Genomic DNA, 18,417 nt, shown 5'->3' with positions numbered 1-18,417 from the left:
TTTCTGTTTCTTGTTGGATTTCAGATGTTCTGCCGTCCAGTTCACTAATCCTATCCTCTGTTTCTCAAAATCTACCATTGTAGGTTTCCATTGTTTTTTTTCATCTCTTCTACTGTGCCTTTCATTCCCATAAGTTCTGTGATTTGTTTTTTCAGACTTTCCATGTCTTCTTTTTGTTCATTCCTTGCCTTCTTCATATCCTCCCTCAATTCATTGATTTTGTTTTTGTTGAGGTTTTCCATGTCTGTTAGTATATTCTGAATTAATTGTTTCAGCTCTTGTATCTCATTTGAACTATTGGTTTGTTCCTTTGACTGGGCCATATCTTCAATTTTCCTGGCATGATCTGTTATTTTTTGCTGGCATCTAGACTTTTTATTACCTTAATTAATCTATTCTGGAAATTGCTTTCACTTCTCTTACCTAGGGTTTTCTTGCTGGATAAATTTGTTGTCTATCTGTTCTTTGACATTCAGTTCAGCTTTTTCTGGACCTCTAGCTTAGGTTTTGTTTAACAGAGGATAATTCTTCAGTTCTTGTTTTCTTGTTTCTTGCCTTGCTTGTATGGTGCCTCCCCCCACCACCACCCTTAGGAGGGTCTATGTAGGTATTATAGACTCCAGCTGGGTTTTCCCGGACTAAACTGGCCTCCTATGGAGTCACCTGCATCAGTTTTCCCTGAGGGTGAGACCCAGCAGGTTAAAAGACTTTCCTGTGAAGTCTCTGGGCTCTGTTTTTCTTATCCTGCCCAGTATGTGGCACTTGCCTGTCCGAGGGTCCCACCAACATAAGATGATGCAACATCTTTAACTTTGGTAGACTGTCCTTGCTGGGGGCTGGTGGAGACAGAGGAGAGGTTGTAGGCTGGTCTTAATGGCTTCAAATTACCAAGCCCCAGGGTTTGAATTTCCTGAGGGAGAGATTCCACCCGAGTTGGGCTTCACCCCTCCCCTGGGGAAGGCACAAGAGGGAGACAGCCCTGAAAGCAGTCCGTTTCTGCCTATGCCTGGGGCAGTTGCAGCCTGAGAAGTCCTGCCACTTAATCCAGAGGCAGTCAAGCCTTTGTAGAAACACAGCCACAAAAACCTCTGTTTCTTTTCCTTTTTTCTTTTTCTGTTAGCCCAATGAGTGACCTCCACTTTGACCAGGTTCACCTGAGCTGGGGGCCTATTTTTAGTAGTCAGAATTTGTTATTTAATGCCACAATTGGTGTTTGGTTGGACTCAGCCCCTGCTGCTGTTAAAGTCTCTTGCCTTTCCCCTCTGGGAAAGCAGCCTGTGGGGGAGGGGCGCCGGCCGCTGGCACTTGGGAAACTCATGGTTCTGGGGAGGCTCGCAGCCGGTCCAGCTGGTCCAGACTGGGGTACGCTATGTGTTTTGTAACTGACGTGGCTCCGGGAGCTGTTCTGTATTGTTTCTGGTTATTTAGTAGTTGTTCTGGAGGACGAACTAAAACGCGCACATTGCTAAGCCGCCATCTTGGCTACACCCCATCTCAGTCTTTATCATCTATATTTCCTTCTGATTTCATTTGTGCCCCCAGCCCTCCTCCCTCTATCATTCTCACATTCAGCTTCATTCAATGTTCTAACATTATTGTATTACAGTTAGGTAGTATTGTGCTATCCATTTCTGAATTTTTACAGTCAGTCCTGTTGTATAATCTGTATCCCTTCAGCTCCAATTACCCAATATCTACCCTATCTCTATCTTCTGATGGTCTCTGTACTTAACTGAAATTTTCCAAGTTCATTCACTAATGTCATTCCATATCATTGAGACCATACAGTATTTGTCCTTTTGTTTCTGGCTAATCTCACTCAGCATAAGGTCCTTAAGGTCCATCCATGTTGTTATATACTTCATAACTTTATTCTCTCTTACAGCTGCATAATATTCCATTGTATGTATATACCACAGCTTGTTTAGCCACTCGTCTGTTGATGGACATTTTGGCTGTTTTCATCTCTTGGCAATTATAAATAGTGCTACTATAAACACTGGTGTGCAAATGTCCGTTGTGTCCTTGTCCTCATGTCCTCTGAGTAGGTATCTAGCAATGGTATTGCCGGGTCATATGGCAATTCTATACTTAGCTTCCTGAGGAACTGCCAAACTGCCTTCCACAGTGGATGTACCATTTGACATTCCCACCAATAGTGGATAAATGTGCCTCTTTCCCCACATCCCCTCCAGCACTTCTTGTTTTCTGTTTTATTGATAATGGCCATTCTGGTGTGTATGAGATGATATCTCACTGTGGTTTTGATTTGCATTTCGCTAATAGCCAGGGAAGTTGAGCATCTTTTCACGTGCCCACTTTGTTCTTTCAAACAGGATTTATACATGTGCTGCTCCAGTTACCTGGGATACCTGTAATATCTGAGTCCTTCCTAGATTCTCCACTCATTCTCCTCACTAAGCTTATATATTTTTCTCCTTTAGAACACTGATCATAATTTGTAATTATACAAATATGTTTGGCTTTTTATTGCCCATCTCCTTCACTTGAATTCATGTTGTATAAGGGCAGGAATCATAAAATGTCTTATGCAGTGCTGCACATTCGATACAGTTCAATTAATAAACTAATGAAAGAGTTCCTGCCTTCAAATTCCTTATAATTAGTTTATTTCTATTTATTCACCAAATCAGCCTTCAACGTAACTTTACTCACTCATTAAAAACAACACTGACGAATGGGGAAGTATTTGCAAAGCCCTCTTCAGGGAATGGTGAGAGTGGGGAGAAATTCAACTTCCCCAAGTTGAATTCCTGATATTCTCACAAGCAGTGTGGACAACCAAAGTTATAGGCTGAGCCCCCAGTCTTGGGGTTTTTTCATATGAAACTTAACCCCACAAAGGATAGGTCAAGTCTACTTAAAATTTCGGCCTAAGAGTCACCCCCAAGAGAGACTCTTTTGTTGCTCAGTTGTGGCCTCTCTCTCGAGCCAACACAATGAGCAGTCTCACCACCTTCCCCCTCTCTACGTGGGACATGACTCCCAGGGGTGTGGACCTTCCTGGCAATGTGGGACAGAGATCCTGGAATGAGCTGAGACTCGGCATCAAGAGTTTGAGAAAAACCCTAGAATGAGCTGAGAATTAACATCAAGGGATTGAGAGAATCTTCTCGACCAAAAGGAGGAATAGTGAAATGAGACTAAGTGTCAATGGCTGAGAGATTCCAAACAGAGTTGAGAGGTTATCCTGGAGGTTATTCTTATGCATTAAGCAGATATCACCTTGTTGTTCAAAATGTAGTGGAGAGGCTGGAGGGAACTGCCTGAAAATGTAGAGCTGTGTTCCAGTAACCATGTTTCTTGATGATGATTGAACAATGATAAAGCTTTCACAATGTGACTCTGTGATTGTGAAAACCTTGTGTCTGATGCTCCTTTTATCTACCATATCAACAGAAGAGTAGAACATATGGAATAAAAATAAATAATAGGGGGAACAAATGTTAAAATAAATTTAGTTTGAAATGCTAGTGATAAATAAAAGCGAGGGGTAAGGGGTATGGTATGTACAATCTTTTTTTTCCTCCGTTATCGTTTTATTTCTTTTTCTGTTGTCTTCTTATTTCTTTTTCTAAATCAATGCAAATGTTCTAAGAAATGATGAATATGCAACTATGTGATATTAAGAATTACTGATTATATATGTAGAATGGAATGATATCTTAATGTTTTGTTTGTTGTTAATTTTTTTTTAATTAATAAAGAAAAAAAAACAAAACAACATGACACCCATAGTTACATGTTCAACTGATATTTCACAAAGATGTCAAGGTAACTAACTGGAAAAAAGATGGTATTTTCAATAAATAGAGCTGGAAAAACAGGATTAATTATAAGAGGAAAAAACTGAAACCTCAACCACTGCCTTACATTATACACAAAGATTAACTAAGAATAGTTTCTAAATGTAAATATAAAGATCCAAATTATAGAACTTCTAGACATTTATAATGCAATATATAACGTAATATAAAGAGAAAATCTTTATAACATTTCATCAGGTACAGGTTTCTTAAACACCAATATCATAAACTATAAAAGAAGACTTATAAAATGAACTTCAAAATTAAAAACTTTTGCTCTTCACAAGACACAGTTAAAAAAACAAAAAAGCAAGTTATATGTAAAACAAGTTATATTTGCAAAACATATCTAACAAAAGAGTTTGTATCAAGAACATCCTTATATGTAAATCAGAATACTGGGTAAAGGATGACAAGACACATATTTTTAAATGACAACCTCTGTGTGAGACCAAAACGAGAAATGTTTATTTGGTGCAAAATTTATATTTTGGGTAGCACATTATCTAATTTAACTGGTATGGTCAGATTCCTTGAACACCATATTGACATGGAATCTTGAATAGGGCATGAGATCTTGTTGGTTTGTACAGGTTAGTGTGATACCCTGATATATATATTTTTTAATTTATTTATTAATTAAAAAATTAAGAAACTAAATAAAACAGCAACATATATAATCAGTAATTCACAATATCATCACTTAGTTGCATATTCATCATTTCTTAGAACATTTGCATTAATTCAGAAAAAGAAATAAAAAGACAATAGAAAAAGAAATAAAACAAACACAGGAAAGAAAAAAAAAGATTATACCTACCATACCCCTTACCCCTCACTTTCATTGATCACTAGCATTTCAAACTAAATTTATTTTAGCATTTGTTCCCCCTATTATTTATTTTTATTCCATATGTTCTACTCCTTTGTTGACAAGGTAGATAAGAGGAGCATCAGACACAAGGTTTCAACAATCACACAGTCACATTGTGACAGCTATATCATTATTCAATCATCCTCAAGAAACATGGCTACTGGAACATAGCTCTACATTTTCAAACAGTTCCCTCCAGCCTCTCCATTACATCTTGAATAACAAGATGATATCTACTTGATGCATAAGAATAACCTCCAGGATAACCTCTCGACTCTGTTTGGAATCTCTCAGCCATTGACACTTTGTCTCATTTCACTATTCCCCCTTTTGGTTGAGAAGGTTTTCTCAATTCCTTGATGCTAAGACTCAGCTCATTCTAGGGTTTTTCTCAATCCCTTGATGCCGAGTCTCAGCTCATCCCAGGATCTCTGTCCCACGCTGCCAGGAAGGTCCACACCCCTGAGAGTCATGTCCCACGTAGAGAGGGGGAAGGTGGTGAGACTGCTCGTCGTGTTGGCTGGAGAGAGAGGGATTCCTCAATATATTACAGAATAACTTGGATAGAGAATAAAAATGTATTTGCAAAGTCCCCTTCAGGGACTGGGGAGAAAGGAAGAAATATTCAACTTCCCCATTTGGAGAATTCCTGATATTCTCGCAAGCAGTGGGGACAATCAATTCAATAGGCTGAGCCCTAAATCTTGGGGCTCCCCCGGATGAAGCTTATTCCTGTAAAGGAGAAGCTACACCTACTGATAATTATGCCTAAGAATCACTCCCAGAGAACCTCTTTTGTGTGCTCAGATGTGGTCTCTCTTTCTCTAAGCCTGCATGGCAGGTAAACTCACTGCCCTCTCCCTTACATGGGATATGACTCCCAGGGGTGTAAATCTCCCTGACAACATGAGACCTGACTTCCAGGGATGAGCTGGGACCTGTCATCATAGGAATGAGAGCGCCTTCTTGACCAAAAAAGGGAAAGCTGGGACCTGTCATCATAGGAATGAGAGTGCCTTCTTGACCAAAAAAGGGAAGAGAGAAATGAAACAATATAAAGTCTCAGTGGTTGAGAGATTTCAGAGTCTGGAGGTTATTCTTACGCGTTATATAGATACTCCTTTTTAGTTTATGCTGTATTGGACTGGCTAGAGGGTAGTATCTGAAACTATTGTACTGTGTTCCAGGGGCTTTGATTCTTGAAGAAGACTGTATAACTATGTAGATGTTACAGTGTGGCTTTGTGATTATGAAAACCCTGTGTTTGATGCTTATTTTATTCAGGGTATGGACAGATGAGTGAGGGAAAAAAAAGGATTAAAAATAAATAATAGGAGGAGATAAAGGGTAAAAATTGAGTAAACTAAAATACCGTGAGTCAGTGAGAGGAAAGGGTATGAAGTATATAAAGTTTTTATTTCTTTTTCTAGAGTGATGCAAATGTTCTAAAAATGATCATGGGTGAAGAATACACAGCGATGTGATGATATTGTGAACCACTGACTGTAAAATATGGTTGAACTGCACATGTGTAGATATTTCTCAATAAACATATTTAAAAATAAACTTGAAAAATATTTTAAAATAAATTATTTTTTTTTAAGTACATCCTTATATTCTAATACTCACCTCTAGGAAATGAGGACCAACTAAGGGTTTCTGAGCAAAAATGAGACAAGTGAAATGCCAGATTAATTATGTTATGCCCACAGATAACTTAGTAATTACAAACAGAACTATGGACGTGATGAGATCTGCTGATCGCTATTGTAAACAAGGGGATAAGTATGGCATTACCTGTCTCATGATTTGATAGATTAACACATCTCTGAAGTATTGTTCCCACTCCTTAAACTGAATCTCCGAGCAAGGAAACAATCATATTAGAATGTTGGACATTCTTTAAGACAACTGGCCTGGGCTCTTTAAAAAAATGTCATAAAACAAAACAAAGAAAAATAGGAAGACTAGATTTTAGATTATAACAGAAAATATTTAAAGATTCAACGTAATTCATGAACTCTGATCAAATCTTGGCTTTAAATACACATATACAGATAAAAAAGGCATTTTAGAGATTACTGAGGTCATTTAAATATGGACTGGCTATCAAACAATGGAACTGTTATTAATTTTTAAGGACTTGATAATAGTACTGTGTTTCTATAAAAGAATGTCCTTATTTTAGGAGATCCATGCTGACATAGTTAAAGGTAAAGTGTTACTTTCAAATGGTTCAGCATGAAAAAAAGGCATACACCCAGAATAAAGCAAATGAGGCATATATGAACAAATGGCTAATCTAGGTATTGACTGTATTATTCTTTCAACTCTTCTGAAAGTTTATAATTTTTTAAATTAATAGTTGGGAAAAAATAAAAGCAAATAATTTGGCTGGGGCATGGAAGAAGTACCGAAAATAAAAAGCTGTGGGTTCCTGGAAAAAGAAGTGTAACAAATAAGGTAACAGTGGCTGAGAGAGCTCAAATAGAATCGAGATACTACACTGGACGTCACTTTTATGCATGCTTCAGTTAGACTTTGCTACCTATTGTAACTTGCTAAACCCCAAACAAAATCATTCCTGCAAATCCTGAAGAATATCTAGGGCATTATATAAGGTTCTACGAAGGTTCCAAGCACTAGGTATAACTTTCCAAAACCTACAACCTCCAAATGGGTCAGCAGACCAGATAAGTCCTGAAATGCAGAGGAACCAGCCTTTCTATAAAATCAGCTAGTTACATTCCTCTATCCCGAATTATCAACAGATCCTTCCAACATGAAAAAGTTAGAATGGGTATAGCCCAAAACAGTGGGGAAAAGAGTGGGTGAAAGATCAAAGGTGATGATTGAGCTATACAGAGAAGACTGGGTTTAACAAATAGGTATGACTGTTGTCATTATATTGATATTTCTGTTGGTCTCCAGTGTCTTGGAGCAGCTAGGAGAAAAAAACAAAAAATGATGGAGCTGTAACCCGTACCAAACTTCAAAATCTGTTTTACAATTACTTGTTAAAATGTACTTGAAACTTCATTGCTTTTTTGTATATATGTTAAATTTCACAATTAAAACAAAACATTTTAAAAACTATAAGATAAAAAAGTACTTGGAAGTTTTTTGCTTTTTTCACAATTAAAAAAAAAAAAAGCTGCTGGTTCCTAAAGTGGTAAGTGCCTGTATCACATCTTGGCAAAATATTCTAACCAACTAAGTCAAATGGTCCACACTGCTATATTTTCTAGAAAGCCTAAGAGTAAATAAGATAGTACAATACTACTTAACTGTAATACAATTATGTTAAAATACTGAATGAAGCTGAATGTGAGAATGATAGAGGGAGGAGGGCTGGGAGCACAAATGAAATCAGAAAAAAGGACAGATGATAAAGACTGAGATGGTATAATCTAGGAATGCATAGAGTGTATAATGATAGTGACTAAATGCACAAATTTAAAAAATGCTTTTGCATGAGGAAGAACAAAGGAATGTCATTACTGCAGGGTGTTGAAAATAGATGGTAATTCATATTTTAAAAGTTTCACTTATGTGTGAGACTAAAGCAAAAAATGTTAATTTGGTACAAAATTTATATTTTGACTAGTACAGTTCCTAATACAACTTATAGGGACAGCTTAATTGAACACCATAAGTACAAGGAACCTTGAGTAGGGCATAAGATTTTGTAGGTTTGTGCAGGATGATGCCTGAATAAATCCCAGAGTGATTTGAACAGTGAGTGAAAAAGTATTTGCAAAGTCTCCTTGGGGGAATGGTGAGAAAGGGGAAAAATTCAACTTCCCAAATAGAGAATTCTTGCTATTCTCACAAGCAGTGGGGACAACCAAAGCAATAGGGGTTTGTTCATATGAAACTTAACCCCACGAAGGATAGGCCTACTTAAAATTAGGCCTAAGAGTCACCCTCAAGAGAACTTCTTTTGTTGCTCAGATGTGGCCTCTCTCTTCAGCCAACACAACAAGCAAACTCACCACCCTTTCCCTGTCTAACGTGGGACATAACTCCCAGAGGTGTGGACCTTCCTGGCAATGTGGGACAGAAATTCTAGAATGAGTTGGGACTCAGCATTAAGGGATTGAGAAAATCTTCTCGACCAAAAGGGGGAAGAGCGAAATGAGACAAAATAAAGTGTCAATGGCTAAGAGATTTCAGAGTCGAGTGGTTATCCTGGAGGTTATTCTTACATATTAAATAGATATCACCTTGTTAGTTAAGGTGTAACAGAGAGGCTGGAGGGGACTGCCTGAAAATGTAGAGCTGTGTTCCAGTAGCCATGTTTCTTGAAGATGATTGTATAAGGATATAGCTTTCACAATGTGACTGTGTGATTGTAAAAGCCTTGTTATCTGATGCTCCTTTTATCTACCTTATCAACAGATGAGTAAAACATATGGCATAAAAATAAATAATAGGGGGAACAAATGTTAAAATAAATTTAGTAGATTGAAAGCTAGTGACCAATGAAAGGGAGGAGTAAGGGGTATAGTATGTATGAATTTTTTTCTGTTGTCTTTTTCTTTTTCTGAATTGATGCAAATATTATAAGAAATGATCATGATGATGAATATGCAACTATGTGATGATATTGTGAATTACTGATTATATATGTAGAATGGAATAAGTTAAGAATGTTTGCGTTTGCTTGTTGTTATATTGTTTTAAAAAATTAAAAAATTAATTAAAAAAAAGAGTAATAGGGTCATGTATGTTTTATTTCCCACATCACACCTCCAACTAAAACAATAATGTAATCAAGAAAGAAGTTTTGACAATTAAAAAAAAAAAGATAAATGACCACAACTAATTTCCTTTACATGGTAATTTTTATATCTATTGCTATCTGACAGCCAGTCTTCAAACAGTAGACACACCATTTGATAAAATGGTTAAGACCTTATTGAATTAGGAGGCTGCATAGTGAGCACTGTGGTTGAGAGTACAGGGTCAGAATCAAACTGCCAGGCTGAAGTCCAGATCCAAGGTGACTTCAGGCAACTTACTGAATCCCTAAACCTCAGATTCCTTATTCAAAAACTATGGGTACCTAGAATTACCTATCTTGTATAAGGTTGTTGTAAGAGTTAAGAGTTAATCCAAAATCAGTACATAGCATAGTGCCTAGAGTTAGAGTTCGATTATGGCTATTATCATTCACTGCAATGTTGGGCACATAGAACTCATGAAGAATATGATCCCTGACCTAAAGGGACTTACAATCTATTTAGTAAGACAAGACAAATATTCACAAATAGTAAACAATGTGAAACAGAAGGTGACTAAAACCTAAATCGTGTTACTACTGTAATTATAGCGGACATTAGAGGAGAAAAATGATGTAAGACAAGGGGGCATCTAGGCCAGGCAAGACAAGTAAAATCTGGAAGTCAGATGTTTTCACCCACTGCTTTCAAAACTACCCTGGTACAGGCCACCAAAAATTCCCTCACCTTTATTCTTAATAAATCCCTGAAAAAGATGTATGTTTTAAATTTTCTTATTACTAAAGTAATAATAACATGGCTAATATTTGAGGGCTTAGTATGATCACTACTATTCTAAACACTTTACATTTGTTATTTTATTTCTCATAATACTCTTTTAAGGAAGTACTAGTACTACCCCCATTTTACAAATTGAAATAAAGGCCAACATGTTACTTGCCCCTAGTCACACATCTATTAAATGGAGGATTCAAATGTAAGTACTCTGTTTCACAGCACTGGCTCTTAAAAAGTAGGTTCATTTCAAAGGTGCAAGGGTAGTTCAGTGGTAGAACTTTCACCTACCCATGCAGGAAACCTGGGTTCGATTCCCAGCCCATGCACTTCCCAAAACAAACAAGCAAACAAACAAACAAAAAAACTAAACAAAGATTTAACAAATGGTGCTACAATAACTGGGTACTCACATGGAAAAAGAATGAAATGTTACCCTGGGCATACAGCATATAAAAAAAAAAAAAAAGTAAGTTCATTTCCCACAACTCTTACCCATGCAAAGTAAACAGCAACAAACAAAAAACAAAAAATCCCTCACTTCCCATTTCCTTACTCCCACTCCCCAGAGTTAACAATTTGGTGGGAGAGTTAAGATGTTAGTCTTCAACTCATTCTAATCTGTACTTCCAAGTAAAAGAAATCACAAGAAAAAAAATAATTACTGCCAATTTTTTCTTCTGACAAATGTTTCTAGGTTAAAAAAAAAGATGATAAAGAAATGAATACTTTTTCTTAATTTCATTTACACTGTCTGTTGATAATTTTTAAGGGAAAAAAGTTGAAAATTATCTATGGAACCTTTTGTTTATTTATTTACCAACATATTCACAGTGTAGTAGTAGAAAATTTTATAGAACCCTTAAATTGAGTTTAGAGAGTTAAAAACATTTTTAAAAATTCACATTATTCATTTCAGATGAACAGTTAGAGACCACAAAATATCAATATTTGTGGTATGTTAAATATACAGTTTAAGTCTCTTAGTGTAATAAACTCATAAAATGAACAATTCTCTACAGTAAGACCTGTATATTGCTGGATACTACTTTACAGAATTACATGTGTACACTCATTTTTCTATGTTTAAACATCAGTCTTTTTTAGGTCATATATATGTTACTAGAACAAAATTAAAAGAGAGAGAAGGAAAAAAGACTGAATGTCTCTGTCTCTGACCTGGGAACATCCCAAATCTAGCAAATAAAGCCAGAGAAAGTTTAAAGAGAAAAAAAAAGTCATTTCTCAATTAGAAAGAGAAAACTTTATTTAATTTTAAAATTCCTCATATTGATATCATTATTTTGGTCTCTGGGAATTAAGAATGGTCCTAAAATGTCATATAAATTGCCTATTTCTGTTTTCAGACCCAACTACCCTTTAAATATATTCCTGGATCACTTAATCTGTAAATCTAATGACACTGTTTTCCTGATTAAAATTCTTCAGGGCCAGGGTGGCTCAGCAGGCAGATTTCTCGCCTGCCATGCCAAAGACCTGGATTCAACTCCCGATGCCTGCCCATGCAAGAAAAAAAAATCCTTCAATAGTTCCCCAACGCCTAGAAAAAGTACAAGAACTTTGCCAGACAGAGCACACAATGCTCACCAAGCAAAGTCCCCACCTACTTACCTCTCCAACCTCAAGACACTAGTACTCTAGTAATGTTAAATTACTGGTAATTACTGTCCACATTATGATTCATACCTTGGTGTGTCTCTAATGCCTATTATGGTATTTTACAGTGTTTTTTCTTGACTTGTAACCATCTTTTGAGGTCAGAAAGTCATTTCCAAGAAGCAGTCACTTAAAGTTAGTCTGAATAACTTTCCTGTGTTTCCAAGATACCCTATGCACCCCTCTATTCAGATTCAATCATGAAACGATTTGTTTATGTGCATTTTCTTAAGAGCAGGAAGTAACTGTAGTTATATATATGCTCTCAGCACCCAACACTAAGGTTCATAGGAAGAGACTTAATGAATCTTTTAAACTGAACTGCACATGAATGAAATGCTTTAAAGAGTTGTTGAGGGTCTTTCCATGGAGACTGATAAGGGAATATAAAAACAGGGCTTAAACATTTTTAAAAAATGAAAGAAAAAGAAAAAATAGAAAAAAAAAAATAAAACCGGGCTAGACTTCCCTGAAAGTCTTCAAGTCCTAAGAGACAGACATGGGTAACAACAAAAGGTGTCAAAAACTCCTATATAAACATATTTAAAACCCTATTGTTAAAAAAAATAAAATAAAAAAATAAAACCTATTGTTATAAATACTGTAGATCTGAAATTCAGAATTTGTAACCCCCAAAATATCGTTTCACTGGCATAGTTAACTGAATTGGCATGAACATCAATCTTTATTTTCCAAAGCTTTTTTCTTTACATTCGAAAGCTATTCTGGTAAACAAAATCAAATATACTAAGAAACAAAGCTTAGAATCTCCATTAGAATTCATACAGCTAATTAAATAGTGCAATAAAGTGTAATTTCCACAACACAGAAAAAGAGGGTAAAATATCTTTACCTCAGGATAAACAAGGGATCCAAGTGTTTCTTTATATGAACTGTTGCAAGAAGTATTTCTCAAGGTTTATGATAAATCCATAGTCTGAAAGTGTTGCCATAGTAACAGGAATGGAGTGTAAACAGACACTTCACAGTAATGAATCTGCCATGCTAATTCTTTAAACCCTGGCATTTTTACTGTTTGGCAATTTCTGCAGCAAGAACATTACAAAAAGTGAATGAACTTGGAGAATTTCAGCTAAGAACAGAGACCAACAGGAGAAAGAAATAGGGTAGATATTGGGTAATCGGAGCTGAAGGGATACAGATTGTGCAAAGGACTGATCGTAAAAATTCAGAAATGGCTAGTACAATACTACCTAACTGTAAATACAAAAATGTTAGAACACTGAATGAGCTGAATGTGAGATGACAGAGGGAGGAGGCCTGGGAGCACAAATGAAATCAGAAGGAATGATAGACGGTAAAGACCGGTAAAGACATGGTATAATCTAGGAATGCCTAGAGTGTACAATGATAGTGACTAAATGTACAAATTAAAAAATGTTTTTTGCATGAGGAAGAACAAAGGAATGTCAATATTGCAGGGTGTTGAAAATAGATGGTAATTCATATTTTAAAACTTTAACTTAGGTGTGAGACTAAAGCAAAAAATGTTTATTTGGTACAAAATTTATATTTTGACTAGTGCAGTTCCTAATATAACTTATGTGGACAATTTAACTGAACACCATAAGTACATGGAACCTTGAATAGGGCATGAGATTTTATAGGTTTGCCCAGAGTGATGCCCCAATAAATCCCAGAGTGATTTGAGCAGTGACTAAAAAAGTATTTGCAAAGTCCCCTTGGGGGAATGGTGAGAAAGGGGGAAAATTCAGTTTCCCCAAGTGGAGAATTCCTGACATTCTCACAAGCAGTGGGGACACCAAAGCAATAGGCCAAGCCCTCAATCTTGGGGTTTGTTCCTATGAAACTTATCCCCAGAAAGGACAGACTAAGCCAACTTAAAATTAGGCCAAAGAGTCACCCTCAGAAAACCTCTTTGGTTGCTCAGATGAGTCCTCTCTCTCTCAGCCAACACAACAAGCAAACTTACTGCCCTCCCCCTCTCTATGTGGGACATGACTCCTAGGGGTGTAAACCTTCCTGGCAATGTGGGACAGAAATCCTAGAATGAGCTGGGACTCAGCATCAAGGAAATGAGAAAACTTTCTAGACCAAAACAGGGAAGAGAGAAATGAGAAAAAATAAAGCGTCAATGGCTGAGAGATTTCAAACAGAGTCGAGAGGTTATCCTGGAGGTTATTCTTATGCATTGTATAGATACCACCTTTTTAGTTAAAGCATATTGAAGAGGCTGGAGAGAAATGCCTGAAAATGTAGAGCTGTGTTACAGTAGCCATGTTTCATTAAGATGATCGTATAATAATAAAGCTTTCGCAATGTGAAAGTGTGATTGTGAAAACCTTGTGTCTGATGCTCCTTTTATCTATGGTATGGACAGATGAGTAAAACATGGATTAAAAATAAATAAATAACAGGGAGAACAAATGTTAAAATAAATTTAGTAGACTGTAATGCTAGTGGTCAATGAATGGGAGTGATAAGGGGTATAGAAAAAATAGGGTAAACGAAAGCTAGAATATATTGGGTAGATGTAAATACAAGCAATAAATGAAAGGGACTTGTAAGAGGTATGGTTTGTATGAGTTTTTTTCTTTTTTCTTTTTATTTCTTTTTCTGAATTGATGCAAATGTTCTAAAAAATGATCATAGGGATGAATATACAAGTATGTGATAATATTGTGAGTTACTGATTATATCCCAAGAATGGAATGATCATATGGTAAGAATGTTCATGTTTGTATGCTGTTATGTTTAAAAATAAAAATTAAAAAAAAAGAACATTACAAAAAAAATTTTTTAAGACTCAAAATGCTGAGAAATTAGAATCATTTTGTTTTAATGTGAAAAACCCAAATGCAGCCCATAAAGGCAAGTTTAAATATGAACTGTTTAAGGTATAAAAAAAAGAAAGCTATCATACATATTCATATACTGATTTCTAACTGCATGATCACTTAATGCTTGAAAATCAGCTCCTGTACTCGAAATCAACTTAATACATACACAAATACCCCTCACCCCAAAAATAAACTCCTTAAAATATGATTCAGATTTAATGATAAACTATCTGTAGGTGACATGTTCAAACAATATTTTCATTTTATTATTTTTCCAAATTTACACCAAGAAGAAAACAGGGGAAGAAAAATTAATTCTTTAAAGAATATGGTCCAAGTTAGAATGGACATAGCCCACATACCCTTAAAGAGTGGGAGTAAGAGCAAAGGTGATGGTGGTGTTATACAGAGAAGGTATGAATTAACAAACAAGTATAACAGCTGAATCATTGTATCGATATTTTTGTTGGTCTTTAGTACCTTAGAGCGGCTAGAAGTAAAAACCTAAAATTGTGTAATTGTAACATACCTAACTCTGAAATCTGTTCTACAACTAATTGTTGTGCCATGCTTTGAAATCTATTGCTTTGTATATATGTCATTTTTCACAAATAAGAATAAAAAGTCGATTGTGATGATAAAAAAAATATTTATTCCTTCTAGCCTCCAATGTTCTGGAGCAGCTAGAAAGAAAAATCTGAGCTGATGGTATGGTTGCTCTTGACAAACTCTGGGATAACCACCTATTGAGAGCACTGAAAACTACTGCTTTTTTCTTTCTTTGCTTTGCATATATGTTATATTATACAATAAAAACAAGTTAAAGAATATGGTCCATTTACTTTCAGCACACAAGTCTGCCAGAACCTCTACATGGTAAAAACTTGAGAAAACATGCTTAACCTATAAGAAGATTGCTAAAATCCCCTAACACCAGTATTTTTAAAAAGACCTCATTCATTTTGGTGCTGTGTTGTAGTCATATTTTAATCTAATTATATCTTCAGAGTGATCCTTTGATTATAAATTATAAATTCTGTATTTCTCATTCGACTTTTAAAAAAATAATTTTAATGTAATAAAATGCAGTAAGTGTGTACTCTTAAAAAATGATAATAGCTAGGGGTATATAATCCTGCTTTAGGGCATCTATTCTAAAACCATAAGCCATGCATTCTTTATGGAACTAATAAGATCTTTTTTTTTGCATAGGCAGGCACCAGAAATCGAACCCAGGTCTCTGGCATGGCAGGCAAGACGCTGCCTGCTGAGCCACCGTGGCCAGCGCAGGAGATACTTTTAAATAACACAAACATACACCTTTAAAAGTCATCAAAAACAAACTGACATTAAATATGAATAGATGTAACACTCAACTTCTACCTTCTGGACAGGTAGCAATTAACACTAAAAATCAATGATACTTTTCCTTTGCAAGCTATTGGTCCTTTCTAATCACATTTTAACCTCACAAGCAAACAAACAAAAAAAAGCGGGAGATAGGGGTTAAGAAAGATTGTGAGGGAAAAAAAAAAGAAAATCAACCACCTGGTTCAAAGAACATGGCCAAGCCTTTATAGCATCAAAAACGAAATGAACTACATTTACTTTTCATACACCAAAAGCAGCTAGAATTAGCATCTAATCTAGCAGGCTGCCCTTGTTATAAACAAAAAACAATAACCAAACTTGGTGCACTGACTGTTCAACTCAATGTCAACCTTTTAAGCAAAATGGATCCTGCTTTAAAAACGTTTTAAGGAAATACAAACAAAATTACAAATAGATGTGGTTGTTCTATTCATCTTTAGAATCTCTTGTCTTTTGAGAAAATAAATACCATATCAGCTACAAGATTTACTATTTTATCCACAAACAACATAAAGCACTTGGTAATTACAGCTATACAAACTGTAAATTATTTCTGGCTGAAATTTGGGCATTTTCTCTTATACAGTTTTGTTAAACTTCTGTGGTAAAGAAAATACTATGGACTTCTCAAAATTTAAGGTCATTATATAATATCAACTGTTGTTTATAGGACATAGCTGAATCATGTCCCCCCATAAAAGGCATGTTTAGGTCCTATGGGTGTGAACCTATTTGAAAATAGGATCTCTGAAGATGTTATAAGCCAAGGTATATCCAAACTGAACGAGGGTAGGCCTTCTTATAAGTAAAGGAAATTGGACACGGAAAAAGAAGACACAAGAAGCAGCCAGAAACTGAAAGTCAACGGAACGTAGAAAAGAAAGAAGATGCCACCATGTGCATTGCCATGTGAGGGAAAAGCCAAGCAACTCCAAAGACTGCTGGCTAGTCAGAAGATGCCAACTCTGGGAGGAAACAAGCCTTCTGGTCTCTGAAACAGGGAACCAATGAATTACTGTTGTTAAAACAACCCAGTGTATGGTATTTGTTTTAGCGGCTGGAATCTAAAACACCACATAATACATTTTTAGTTTCCCTAAAGACTTTTTTAAATGAAAATTTAAAGATGTCAAAACTATGACATTTGAAAGACTGCTACTCAAACTTCTGAATCATTTAAAGAGGTTTACCACCATCCTGGTTGAGGATGACTGTGGAAGTTTATGGCTATGACTTAACTGGAAAAATTTCCCTTTCTGCACTATTTTTTCAGCAATTATATTAATAAAACATCAACTCTCCAAATGACATAAAGGGCTTACAGCACTTTAGTAAGCAATATAAATGTTCAATATTAGTAAACCTTATCTGGGTATCTTGACTTAAGGGTACTTTCCAATGTAGCCTTTTCAAGAAAACTCTAGGCTGCTGACTAATTTCTGGCTTAAACTGGAAAATCTACTTGCTTAAAAAAAAAATAACAATTCATTAGGCCTAAGAGTCACCCCCAAGAAAGCCTCTTTTGTTGCTCAGATGTGGCCTCTCTCTCCAGCCAGTATGATGAGCAGTCTCACCACCCTCCCCCTCTCTGTGTGGGACATGATTCCCAGGGGTGTGGACCTTCCTGGCAATGTGGGAAAAAGATCCTGGAATGAGCTGAGACTCAGCATCAAAGGACCGAGAAAAACTCTAGAACGAGCTGAGAATTAACATCAAGAGACTGAGAGAACCTTCTCGACCAAAAGGGGGGAAGAGTAAAATGAGACAAAGTGTCAATGACTGAGAGATTCCAAACAGAGTCGAGAGGTTATCCTGGAGGTTATTCTTATGCATTAAATAGATATCACCTTGTTGTTCTAGATGTAGTGGAGAGGCTGGAGGGAATTGCCTGAAAATGTAGTGCTGTGTTCCAGTAGCCATGTTTCTTGATGATGACTGAACAATGATATAGGTTTCACAATGAGACTCTGTGAATGTGAAAACCTTATGTCTGATGCTCCTTTTAGCTACTATATCAACAGAAGAGTAGAACATATGGAATAAAAATAAATAATAGGGGAAGAAATGTTAAAATAAATTCAGTTTGAAATAGTAGTAAATGAAAGCGAGGGGTAAGGGGAATGGTACGTATAGTTTTTTTTTCTCTTTTATCATTTTATTTCTTTTCCTGTTGTCTTTTTATTTCTTTTTCTAAATCGATGCAAATGTACTAAGAAATGATGAATATGCAACTATGTGATGATATTAAGAATTAATGATTATATATGTAGAATGGAATGATTTCTAAATGTTTTGTTTGTTAATTTTTTTAATTAATCAAAAAAGTT

The 18,417-nt window shown here is 35.8% G+C and overlaps 1 protein-coding gene across 9 annotated transcripts in view; it reads right to left on the bottom strand.

Moving 5' to 3' along the window:
- The window catches only part of NSD3 (nuclear receptor binding SET domain protein 3), a 171,317-nt gene that overhangs the window by 122,248 nt on the left and 30,652 nt on the right, over window positions 1-18,417 (bottom strand). Inside the window, exon 1 of one of the 9 annotated variants that reach the window (XM_077144166.1) lies at window positions 12,751-18,392. The exons of the other annotated variants lie outside the window; for them this stretch is intronic. The gene's annotated coding sequence lies outside the window, so the exon portion shown is untranslated. Of the gene's footprint in view, window positions 1-12,750; window positions 18,393-18,417 lie in introns of those variants that run through there. 9 annotated transcript variants of the gene reach the window in all.

Source organism: Tamandua tetradactyla, chromosome 26 (assembly GCF_023851605.1).
Source record: "Tamandua tetradactyla isolate mTamTet1 chromosome 26, mTamTet1.pri, whole genome shotgun sequence".
In the NCBI taxonomy this organism is placed as follows: Eukaryota; Metazoa; Chordata; class Mammalia; order Pilosa; family Myrmecophagidae; genus Tamandua; species Tamandua tetradactyla.
Note: the sequence above shows the minus strand (reverse complement) of the source record. Positions and strands in the feature narration are given on the sequence as shown.